Consider the following 13,611-nt stretch of genomic DNA (forward strand, 5'->3'; position numbering starts at 1 on the left):
AGAAGATCTTATTTTCAACTTGTGATTCTTTGAATTAGTTGTAACTTTGGATGCTCGTTTTCGTTCTTGTTGAACCTAGATCTCGTTTATTCGTACTTTGATTATTATTTAGTTTATTAAGACCTTGTTTATACAATGCTTTCATTGGAACCCATGGTGACGATGAGTTCGATTATGGGCTAATCGTTGTCATGGGATTCTAGCGGATTTATTTATGGATTTCAATAGTTAATTGTTTCGATATCTTGGTGTGTGGTGATTGATTGATATCCTAGTATTGGTTGTGCTTATTCGTCTTATGTGCGTAGCTAACATATAAGATAGCGTGTTAATCTCTATTGAAGCGACAGTGAATATAGAGGTTTAGAACTTGCCATGCTAGCATAGGTTCTTGTATGTGTATACATGATTCGTAGGTAACTCTAACCGTTTTACTTGCCCTATGTAATCAAGATAGATAACTTGTTCTTAAACCGTTATATTGTCAAATTCTATAGACATATAGGGTCTCAATATAATTGGTGCCTATTCAGCTTCTATCTCTTTTGTGGATGTCTGGTAGAATGGTACTCGTGCAATGAAAGTTGGCGTTTATCAGTTTCGTGTTATCTGATTAGTGTCCTCACCATCACATGCTAAGGTTAAGAACGAGAAGGTTATTGAACGAAGTATTTAATGAAGTTAGAATCCCATGTTTGTCATATATATTAATTCAACCTCAATTCTCTTAGTTAATGTTATTTAGTATAATCTCTTAGTTTAATAAAAACCCAATTTGTTATTTGTCTTAGCATTGAGCGATAACCATACATTGTTGCATAGGTGCATAAATTGAACTTAACCTAAACCAGTCTCTGTGGGAACGAATCTGATTTATATCTTATACTACTTGCGAACGCGTATACTTGCGTGAATATTAGCGCGTATTTTCGCCCTAACAAGTTTTTGGCGCCGCTGCCGGGGACTCGGTGTTAATTTTTAGTTTATGTGCTTATCATCAGTGGTCGTTAAAGTTCACTGACTCGGATTCTTTTACTTTCACGGTTTATTTGTTTGTGTTTCAGGTACTCATTACGATGGGAGATCCAGCAGCACGAACGAAAGCCTTGATGGATTTTTCTCAACCCAAGATCAATGACATTCAATCTAGTATTGTCCGGCCAGCTATCACATCTAATACCTTTGAGATCAAGCCCGACATAATTCAATGGGTACAGACTTCAGTCCAGTTTGGGGGTTCTCCAACGGAAGATCCCAATACACACATTAGAGATTTCATTGAAATATGCGACACCTTCAAGTTTAACGGTGTTTCTGAAGATGCTGTGAAGCTGAGACTGTTCCCATTCTCTCTGAAGGACAAGGCTAAGAGCTGGTTACACTCTCTACCAGCTGGTTCGATTACTACTTGGGAAGATCTTGCTCAGAAGTTTCTTACTAAATTTTTCCCTATGGCGAAGACAGCTGCACTCAGGAATGCTATTACTCAATTTGCACAGCAAATGGGAGAATCGCTAAGTGAAGCTTGGGAGCGCTACAAGGAGATGCTTAGGAAGTGTCCTCATCATGGAATTCCTGATTGGATGATCATCACTTGTTTTTACAATGGGTTGGGAGCACAGTCCAGACTCATGCTCGATGCAGCATCAGGCGGAGCATTATGGGCAAAGAGCTATAAGGAAGCTTATGATCTAATTGAACTGATGGCTGCTAATGAATATCAGTATCCAACCCAGAGATATCCACAGGGCAAGGTAGCAGGAGTTCTTGAAGTGGATACAGCTACTGCTAAAACTGCTCAACTAAAGGCGTTGTCTATGAAGATCGATTCTCTGGCTAACTATGGTGTTAAGCAGATGACCAGTGTTTGTGAGCTGTGTGCAGGTCCGCATGCGACAGAGCAATGCGCTATATCTAGTGACTCAGCTCAGTTTGTGAGCAACTTTCAGAGATCGCAATATCCAGTTCCTGCCACTTATTATCCTGACAACTGGAATCATCCTAACTTCAGCTGGAGCAACAATCAGAATGCGATGCAACAGCCATTCCAGCAGTTTGCAAATAAGCTATTTAACCCTCCTGGTTTTCAGCAACAATTTACACCAAAACAACAACTCCAACTTCAACAACAAACTAATGATGCAGGTCTATCTTCGAATGAAAAATCTGAATTGGAGGAGTTGAGGCTTATGTGCAAAAACCAGGCTCTTATATGCCAAAGCCAGGCTGTTTCTATCCAGAATCTGGAGAACCAAATAGGGCAAATTACTAATGCCTTATTGAATCGACCACCAGGAACGGTTCCTAGTGATACAGAAACAAATCCAGGCAAGAGGGAAGTTGAAGAACAGGTGAACTCCATCACCTTAAGGTCTGGAAAGGTCGCAAGCCCCCAAGTTCAGCAAGACGAAGAGCCTGAAAAGTCTCAAGTTCCAGAATCTGAAGTTTTGGCTGAAGAAGATGTGCAGAAGGAAGTAGAGGTGGAACCAAGGAAGACTATTGTGGAACACACTCCTCCTGAGAGTAATACAGGGGAGAAACAGATCTATCCTCCACCTCCTTTTCCTAAGAGGCTGCAGAAGAAAAAGCTGGATAACCAGTTTGAGAAGTTTTTGGAGGTGTTCAAGAAACTTCATATCAACATACCTTTCGCTGAAACTCTTGAGCAGATGCCTAGCTATGCGAGGTTTATGAAAGGTATTCTCTCTCGGAAAGTGAAGCTCGATGACTTAGAGACCATTGCTCTAACGGAGGAATGCAGTGCTGTGCTGCAACAGAAGTTGCCTCCGAAGCTTAAAGATCCTGGAAGCTTCACTATTCCGTGCACCATCGGAAACTTGTCGTTCGACAAGTGTTTATGTGATTTAGGAGCTAGCATCAATCTGATGCCCTTATCTATCTTCAAGAAGCTTGGTCTGCCTGAGCCGAAACCAACATACATGTCATTGCAACTAGCTGACCATTCCATCGCTTATCCACGAGGTATAGTGGAGGATGTCTTGGTCAAGGTGGATAAACTCATCTTTCCTGCTGACTTTGTAATTCTTGATTTCGAGGAAGATAAGAAGATTCCCATTATCTTGGGAAGACCATTCTTGGCTACAGGCCGAACTATGATTGATGTGCAAAAAGGAGAGCTTTCGATGAAGGTTTACGATCAAAAGGTCACTTTTAATGTGTTCAAGGAAATAAAGTTACCCACAACTAAAGAGGAGTGCTTTAAACTAGAGCAACTGCATGTTTTCAATGCACCTCCATGGAAGAGGAAGTTGGATATGCCATTCGATTCTCTTGGGTTAGCAGAGCTGAAAATTTCTCAGGAGCGTTTTGAACCATTTACTCAAGAAGCTCCCATACTTGAGCTCAACCGACAGCCAAATCACTTGAGTTATTCATTCTTAGGTGCACCCCCTGACAAGGGGTTGGGATATATCTTTGATGATGTAGAGGGTAGCCGAATGGATCCTCCAGTGCCTATAGAGGGTTCTTCTCATGTACAGCAGGTAGTTGATAGGACTGGTGTTGGTGACGAGCAGTACAGGCGAGTAATTAGGCGTATGGAGGTCGTGCACGGCATTCACCGTCATTTTGCTGAAGATTTGACACACGCTTTCGGTACCATTTTCTGAGACACTAGTGGCGAGGTTGATTGGCCACCTGATCCTCCACCCGACGAGGGTGAATCTCCCGCTAATTAGGTATGCCTGAAATCCTTATTATTGCCTTCAATGAGGACATTGAAAATTTTAAGTTTGGGGGTGATAATGTAAGGATTAGTAGTGTGTGTCCATATAGATTCATATAGATTTATGTTGCATGTTTAGTTGTAGTTCATTCATATTTTTGCGTGATTGTTCATTTAGGACATATTTGTTTATTTTTATGTGATTTCATATAGTTATATTTGCATGCATATTTAGCATGATCCCTTAAGATGGACTATGATATTTGATAAGTTGATGTTGATTTGAGTGTGGTGATGATGAATAGAGGGATGTTTAAGTCCGAATGAATTGATTTGCATGCCAGAAACAAATATTTTCACAAAGTCTTATAGGGTTGCTTTTGATCTAGATCATGATCATACTTGTTTGTTGTTGAGATTTAATCACTTGGTTATATTTAGAATTTGTGATATTCTCGTAATGACGTAAAAATACTAATTTTTTTTATCTGGAGAAAAACTTGGATTTCATTGCTAGTTGTTGTAAGGCTAGGTGTCAAATGGCTAGTAGCCGGCTCATATTTTTATGAGTAGTCTAGGGTTGAATGAGATGGAGCGAAACGCACTCATTCAGAAATTATTGAAAAAAAGAAGAAAAAAAGAAAAAAAAGAAAAAAAAAAGAAAGAAAAAAAGTATGTGTTTATGCACAATTGATCAAGAGTGAGCTCTTTAATACTCGAGTTATTAAGTTCTAGGGGACTTTGTGCCTAGTGACCTAAGGCTTTTATAGTCTGGGATCCACTAACCTAATGCTCGCTACATGGGTATTATTGTATAAGTCTTTTGGGACCTCATTCATTGCATGATCAAATAAGCATCTTTGCTATGTGTTCAATAATAGTGTGAATCCTTGTATAACTCTAGTAGAAAGGAGGTGTTGTGAGTCATAATGCGTTTATTGTCCATTCTGTTTATAAACTTTGATTGTTTCGATGATAGATAAGTTATGGTTATTGATCTAGTATCGAGAGTATATCTGTTAAGCATCCACACACGCACATTTCTGGTTTGTGATTTGGTTTGTAGGATTTATTCGAACTCTGTTTCAAGTTATTGGATTCTTAGAGGCATTGGTTTATTCATTTGGTTATGGTTATTCTGAGGGGATCGATTGCATTATCATTTAGTTGCATTCACATAGTTGCATTCATGCATTAGGTTTGTTTTGTAGTTTTGAGTCTGTTTATGCTTGAGGACAAGCATCGATTCAAGTCTGGGGTATGATATGTGGATTTTATATCCACTTGAAATGCTTTATTACAAGCTTATATTGGTGTTTTGGACTCAAGTTGTTGGTATTTTGATGTGTTTTTGTGTTATTGCATTTCAGGTATCAGTTAAATGAAGAAAAGAGCTTTTAAAGGAAATATGATTAAAAGTGATCAGAATTGGAAGCCAAGGCCATTGCCAAGTTGTAGAGAATCTCAATAGCTTCGCGTGGGCAGTTGAATCGCCTAATTCTGACGAGTAGAACTCAAGTTATGGTCAAAACAAGATTCATCAGAATATTTTTCCAGTCAGTAGCTGAGCGCCCGCTCAGAGAGCTGAGCGTCCGCTCAGAGAGCTGAGTACCCGCTCAGGAGAACTGAGCGGCCGCTCAGGGCGCGGCTGGTCGCTGATTTCGCTGAAAAAACCTTTTTTGAGTAGAATTTGACGATTTTAAGGGTCCAGGTCCACTAGGGGCGTATATATACTTAAAAAAAAGGGTTTTCATCATCCGGGAAGATTGGGATACCAAGGACAAGACCTAGAAGCACTATTCAACTCCGAAAAAGAAGATCTTGTTTTCAACTTGTGATTCTTTGAATTAGTTGTAACTTTGGATGCTCGTTTTTGTTCTTGTTGAACCTAGATCTCGTTTATTCGTACTTTAATTATTATTTAGTTTATTAAGACCTTATTTATACAATGCTTTCATTGGAACCCATGGTGACGATGAGTTCGATTATGGGCTAATCGTTGTCATGGGATTCTAGCGGATTTATTTATGGATTTCAATAGTTAATTGTTTCGATATCTTGGTGTGTGGTGATTGATTGATATCCTAGTATTGGTTGTGCTTATTCGTCTTATGCGCGTAGCTAACATATAAGATAGCGTGTTAATCTCTATTGAAGTGACAGTGAATATAGAGGTTTAGAACTTGCCATGCTAGCATAGGTTCTTGTATGTGTATACATGATTCGTAGGTAACTCTAACCGTTTTACTTGCCCTATGTAATCAAGATAGATAACTTGTTCTTAAACCGTTATGTTGTCAAATTCTATAGACATATAGGGTCTCAATATAATTGGTGCCTATTCAGCTTCTATCTCTTTTGTGGATGTCTGGTAGAATGGTACTCGTGCAAGGAAAGTTGGCGTTTATCAGTTTCGTGTTATCTGATTAGTGTCCTCACCATCACATGCTAAGGTTAAGAACGAGAAGGTTATTGAACGAAGTATTTAATGAAGTTAGAATCCCATGTTTGTCATATATATTAATTCAACCTCAATTCTCTTAGTTAATGTTATTTAGTATAATCTCTTAGTTTAATAAAAACCCAATTTGTTATTTGTCTTAGCATTGAGCGATAACCATACATTGTTGCATAGGTGCATAAATTAAACTTAACCTAAACTAGTCTCTGTGGGAGCGAATCTGATTTATATCTTATACTACTTGCGAACGCGTATACTTGCGTGAATATTAGCGCGTATTTTCGCCCTAACATCCACACACACACACACCTTATTTATAAACATGCTTATAACATTAATAAAGATAGTAATATACAGTGACCCTATTTACCAGCTTCCACGGATCGCAACAGGTTAAAGTATGCACACAAGCCACACACACACTTATATTACAAACATCCCAAATTCCAACTATTTAAACTTACAACTGAATAATAAACATTCTTACAAACTTCACAAACTTAAACTATCAAAAAAGTCTTCAGCTAGCTTATTCCTCTTAAGTTGGAATCCTAGCTCGCGCACTAGATTGGGCATCCTCGCTACCAACGGGTTCCTTAACTAGAAAAGAACATAAACAAAATCGCACAAATGAGCTAACTAGCTCAGCAAGTCATATTAACGATACTTAGATTAAACAATGATCAAGTGAAATGATTTAAGGTATCAAGTTTGTGGATAAGAAATGATTAGAATTGGATATCTAATTTTCATTTTAAAAACCAAGGTTAGGCTGCTGATCAGTCACGCACTAACCCCGAGTAAGGCACACAACTTTGCTCTAATTACTGTATCCAAGGCACACATTGGCCTAACTTGACCACCAATCTGGTCTAACCACGAATCTGGTCCACATTTTTATAAAATAATCCAATTCTATAGCAATAACAGAATAAACAATGTAAATCATTAAACAGAATCATAAAAAATATTAGGTTCCAAGCATAAGATGGTTTGCAATCTTCACAAGAAAATAACATGACAATCACCGGGGTTGGCTATGAACTGGTACAAGAATTGGAAAACAAAAGGATCAACGTCTTGTGGTTATAAGGATTTATCTTTCAGTGTGTAAGGTATAAAGGTTTGAGTGTTTAAACAATTTTGGTTCGGTGTTCCGTATATAGTTTGCATGTATTTGTGGAGTAGTATCGTATGTCTAGGGTTCGTATCTGGGTATTCAACAATCAATGGTTCATAAAAATGAGGCTCACGGGTCAAAGATCAATAAATGGGATCAAGGTTTAGGGTTCAGTTCTTGAAAGCACTTGCAGTATAAAAAAGAACTATCAATTATTCACATTGTATCTTAAAAAAGTTCAGAACACTTGCCTCGTCTTAATTTGCTAACGCTTCACTGGCTTTCAATCACAATCTCCTATTCTCCGACTATCTGCTTCCCTTTCCTACGCCTTGCCTTTTTTGCTCACATATCACAAGTATCTATCAATACTCATCTCGTATGATTCTATTCAATATAAGCTTCTATCTACCCTTCGTTTTATCCAAATCCGATTTACGGATTGAAAGATACGATTAAAAGAGTCATATGATATACACATACGCATTTAACATGTCAATCAATGCACATATAACACATAACACGAAAGGTGTTCGATGAAAATACTTTTTCAAAGAAGATTTGATGTTAAAAGGATTTTTCGAATATATAATACGAATTTTTAAACATTTTACGAAATTAAATCACGTTGTTGAATCATTTTAAAATGATAAACAGGGTTCGATTGGCCGAATCTAACTTTAAAATAATTTTATAATAATTATTGAGCCTTGAAAACAATTTAAAATAATATTTTAAAGCTCAAAACTATTTTTCAGAATTTTTAAATCAAAAATAAATAATTAAATCTAATTAAATAATTAATTAAAATCAATTAATCAATTAATTTCCGAATTAATTGATCAATTAACTAATTAATTATTAACTAAAATTAATTAACTAATTAATTATTAACTAAAATTAATTAACTAATTAATTCAAATTTATTTTTGAATTAAAAATGATTTTTGGATTTAAAATAATAATTTTTAGAATTTTTAATAACTAAAAACAAATTTTTGTAATTAAAATAAATAGAAAATATGATTTTTAAATATTTTTTAAACAGCAATCCTATTTTTGCAAATTCCGGAAACTACAGGGACTAAAGTGCATTGTTTTTAAAAGTTCAGGGGCCTGTTTGCAATTTTGCAAACCCCTGGCCGGAGAACGACGGGAATCGCCAGAGAAGGCGTTCCCGGAATCGTGTCACACCACCATCTCCTCCAGATATCATCTACACAACACCAGGAATTTATTCATGCAATCAAATCACGTAAATAACCCCTGAGTTAGCCGGAAATTGATCAAGAAACTCGCCGTCTCCAGCGAGTTCTATTTGCTTCGATTTGAGCAAACCCGGAATCGTCTGTTGATGTACTATACATGAATCGATTGCAAATTCAACCAGGAAGACGATGCAATCAACAAAAACGTCTAATAACCCCTGGAGAAGAAACCCCCAAATTTCGATTGAAAATATTCATACGGGTTATAAACCCCAATTTTATAATTCGAAATTAAAACTCAATTTTGAACATGTTATTGAACTCAAAATCAGTCATATAATATATCAAAATCATAAGGAGGGAAAGCTCTACAATATGCAATCATCAAATCATACAAACAATCTCTCGAACAAAAATTCATATTTTAAATCAAATTAATTAGAAAATAAATAAAAATATAGAAAAATACCAGTAGTTTCTTCAGTTGTAAGGCTTATTGATTCTGATAGAACACCTCAAGACCTTCGTTCTGAGTACTCGAGCTTTCCAGTCGGAATCTGGTAACGACTTGAAATTGCAGTTTGATTCTCAGAAGTTTATATGAATATACTGTTTTTCTCTGTAAAATTATATAAATACTGACTGCAAATGATTTTATGTACAAAATAAACTACGGTAAGGGCTATTTATAATTACGGAATATTGGTACCCCGTTGGATCATACCGGATATAAAATATTACATTTATTTGTGAAAACAGATCCAAAACGGTACCGGTTTTGGGATAATTATCCAAATCTGTACATTTTGTACTGCGGTCTTGGTCTCAGCGCTTTGGTTACACGTATTACGAGATGTTAATTATACTAGTTTAATAAAAAGATCTCGTTTATCGAAAATACGGGTTTTATTGATTTACCGAACGGGGAAAACCGTACGCCAGATCGAAAAAGTCAAAACATGGAAAATGCTCGGAATATTGCAATTAGGTTATGTATGAGTTCTCGAAAGAGTTTTGGGTTATAAAAACGTAAAAACGAGTGACGTCGGCTGGTTCTCGATTATACAAAATAGTTTATAAATACTCGGAAAAATAATTTATTAAACCCATAAATCTTTTATAAAATCATAAAAAACATAAAAATTGATAGAAAAATATGATAATATCTACACTTTATTTTAGACATATAAAAATTAAAATACTTAAATTATATCATAGTTAAACATCCAAACATATATACCACTTAATAAATAATTCACAGAATAAATACAAATCATACAGAATATTTATTTATTAACAAAAATAATTACACGATATATCCCATATATTACATCCTTGCCCCCTTAAAAGGATTCTATCCTCAGAATCTCCTAAGAAAACAAATGAGGATACTTTTCTCGCATATCACTTTCTAACTCCCTGGTTGATTCTTCAATCTTTGGGTTTCTCTACAATACTCTTACTAACTTTACAACTTTATTTCTTAACAATTTTTCTCTTTCTTTTAGAATCTCTATCGGACTCTCTACATATGACAAATATGCCTGAAGTTCTATCGGTTCGTACTCAATTACATGCCTAGATTCTGGATTATACTTTTTAAGCATCGATATGTGAAAAACATTGTGAACGTGCTCCATATGCGGGGGTAACGCCAATTCGTAAGCTACTTTTCCAACACTCTTCAAAATCTCAAAAGGTCCGACATATCTAGGACTCAGCTTTCCTTTCTTCCCAAATATTGTCAATCCTTTCCACGTCGACACTTTCAACAATACTAAATTCCCTTCTTCAGATTCCATATCTTTTCTTGATTGGTCTGCGTACTTCCTCTGAAGGTCTTGTGCTGCCACTGATCTTTTTTGGATAACTTAAACAACTTCCTTCGTCAGTTGCACTAATTCAGGCCCAAGTATCTTGCGTTATCCTACTTCATCCCAATATACTGGAGATCAACATTTACGTCCGTAAAGAGTGTTAGATATATTTGAGATGTCATGTCTAATATGTTTCATGTTTAGTTTTCAGATCATAACAAACAGGAAATATTAGTACTTACTGGAATCAGTACTTACTGGAAGTCAGAACTTAAGGATATCCGAACTTAGATTATCAGAAGATAAATATCAGAAGATAGATATCAGAACTTAAGTACGGGAGGACTTACAGTTAAGGAAGGAATCTGATTCACAGGAAAGAAGATCGAGACTAATACAAAAGAAGATATGCATGGAAAGAGTTAGAAGATAAGATGACTTGTATAAGATATCTGATTGATATATTTTAGGAGACAGAATTATATTCCATATGAATTAGAAGTTATCTTGTAATTGTGTACTATATAAACACAGACATAGGTTTACACTATATGTGTTATCATTATCGAGAAGATCATACATCGTAACCTAGCAGCTCTCGTGACATTTGTTCATCACTGAGAGAGAACAGTTCCACTGTAACAGAGTTTATTATATTGAATATATCTGTTTACTGTTACTTATGTTCGAAATCGATTTGATTGTATTAAACACTGTATTCAACCCCCTTCTACAGTGTTGTGTGACCTAACAATTGGTATCAGAGCCTATCTGTTAACACACATACAATAAAGATCTAAACAATCATGTCTGAAGAAGCAGAAAATCCAACCAAGCCTACCAAAACTGAAGAAACTAAAAACACTCAAATCAACAATCGATATGAGACTATTAGGGTTCCCATACTTAGACCTTCTGAGTACCCCATATGGAAAGTGAAGATGGATATGTTTCTGGAAGCTACAGATCCAGAATACATTGACAGAATTAATGAAGGATCGCATAAGCCAACCAAGCTCTCTATTGTAATTGCAGATCAGCCAGCAAAGACCATACCAAAGGAGAAAAGTGAGTATACAGCTGAAGATATCTCATCCATTGTTAAGATTGCAAAGACAAGGCATTTGCTGCATAGTGCCATTGATAATGTCATGTCAAACAGGGTAATTCATTGAAAGACTACAAAGGAGTTATGGGATGCTTTGGAGACAAGATACTAGGGAACTGATGCAATCAAGAAGAACAAGAGGACTATACTCACTCAAGAGTATGAGCACTTTGACTCAAAAGGTGATGAGTCATTAACTGACTTATATGACAGGTTTGTCAAACTCTTGAATGATCTGCCACTGGTGGACAAGGAATATGATCTTGAAGATTCAAATCTAAAATTCCTTTTAGCTCTTCCTGGAAGTTGGGATTTGAAGTCTACTACTATAAGAGACAACTATGCTCTTGATGAAACTACTCTTGATGAAATTTATGGTATGCTCAAGACTTATGAACTTGAGATGGATTAAAGGAGCAAGAGACATGGAAGATAGTCAAGGATAGTTGCTTTTAAGGCTGAGGAGGAATCCCCCAAAGTGGCTATCTCAAACAAAGGCAAAGGAAAGGCTCTCATCACAAAGTCTGATTCAGAATCATCAAGTTCTGATGATGATGATTCAGAAACTGAAAGTTTACCTGAAATAGATGTTGATGAAGAGATGATGAAATTGTGTGCTCTTATGGTGAATGGTATCACAAAGATAGCCTACAGGAAATTCAGAAGGGGAAAGAAGTTTTCCAAGAAAGGTGGAAGTACTGATAAGAAAGGGTTCAGAAAGTATGAAGGAAAAAGTGCAAAGTCTGACAGAGGAGACACCTCAAATGTCAAATGCTACAATTGTGGTGAAAGAGTCCACATATCTCCTGACTGCAAGAAAGGAAAGAGTGATAAAGGCAAGGCACTTGTCACAAAGAAGAAAAGCTGGACAGACTCTTCAGATTTTGAAGATGAGGTGAATTATGCGTTGATGGCAAATGCTGATGGCAGCCCTGAAACTGCTGAATTGAAGGTACCTCAAACAACTTATGCTTTTTATACTGATGATATTACTGAGTTGAGATTATATCTTAAAACCATGTTTATTAGCTACAGAGATCAAACTTTAACTTGTGAAAGATTGACTTCTGAAAATCTTGCTTATAAGAAAAGGAATGATTATTTAGAAAAATAGTTAGTTATGTTCCATCAAATTCAGAAAGAAAGAGATGATGCTTTTTATGTTAGAGATGAATTGCTAAAATTGAATAAATCTCTAAAAACTGAGTTAGAAAAAGAAAAAAGATAATCAGGACTTGGACTAACTCTGGCAGAACAACTCAGAATTTATTAAGTAGTGGAAACTGGAAAGAGGGCTTAGGTTATGGAGATGATCAAAGTGAAAAAGGAATTGAACAAATTGAGCCGATTGTTGTTAAATAAACTGCTAAGCCAAAGGTAAATCCTATTAAGTTTGTAGCAAAAATTGTAAAGTATGATTCTGAAAAGATGAAAGAGTCTGTGACAGAAGTTCAGGAGAAGTCAACTTTCGAAAAATTAGAACAGGATAAACCAGCTGAAGTCAATATAGGCTTAATGACAAAGAAGCAGCTTAAGCATAAGCTGAAAGAAATAAGGAATGTCAACAAGGTAAAGGCAGCTAGGAAAAATAGGAATGGAAAGGAAGGTATGAATAAAAGCAATAATTATATGCCTGTTCCTAATGCTCCTAGAAAGAAATGTTATAACTATGGAAACTCTAACCATCTTGCTTCTTTTTGCAGGAAGAATAAGAATATAAACTCTTTACCTCCTAAATCAGGAGTTAAGAGTCAGTCTGTTAGATTTAAGCCACAAAATCCTTGTTTTCATTGTGGTAGTTTATGGCATTCCATTTATACTTGTAAGGAATATCATAGTTTGTATTATGATTATTATCAAATAAAACCTTCTTTGAATAAAGTTATTTTAATTCCTTCTAGTGTAAAGTCTGATGGAAAGTCTGATATAAATTCTGATAAATAGCATGTTAGCATGAACTCTAATATTAAATCCGCTGCAAATGCTAACAAACTTAAAAAGGCCAAAGGATCCAAGCAAGTCTGGGTCCTTAAAACTAACCATTAGTGGTCTTTGTGATTGCAGGGCAACAGGAAAAATATCCTAGTACTGGATAGTGGATGTTCAGGACATATGACTGGAAATAAAGCCTGCTCTCAGAATTTGTGGAGAAAGCTGGCCCATGAGTTTCTTATGGAGATGGCAACATGGGAAAAACTCTGGGATATGGCAA

At 36.0% G+C, this 13,611-nt stretch overlaps 1 non-coding gene across 1 annotated transcript; it reads right to left on the bottom strand.

The window, feature by feature from the left end:
- Nucleotides 1-1,466: 1,466 nt before the first annotated feature.
- LOC141716532 (small nucleolar RNA R71) lies at nucleotides 1,467-1,573 on the bottom strand. Its single transcript, XR_012573238.1, has one exon. It is a non-coding gene; the product is annotated as a small nucleolar RNA R71 (small nucleolar RNA).
- Nucleotides 1,574-13,611: the final 12,038 nt, after the last annotated feature.

The sequence above is a fragment of the Apium graveolens genome, chromosome 3, assembly GCF_009905375.1.
Source record: "Apium graveolens cultivar Ventura chromosome 3, ASM990537v1, whole genome shotgun sequence".
In the NCBI taxonomy this organism is placed as follows: Eukaryota; Viridiplantae; Streptophyta; class Magnoliopsida; order Apiales; family Apiaceae; genus Apium; species Apium graveolens.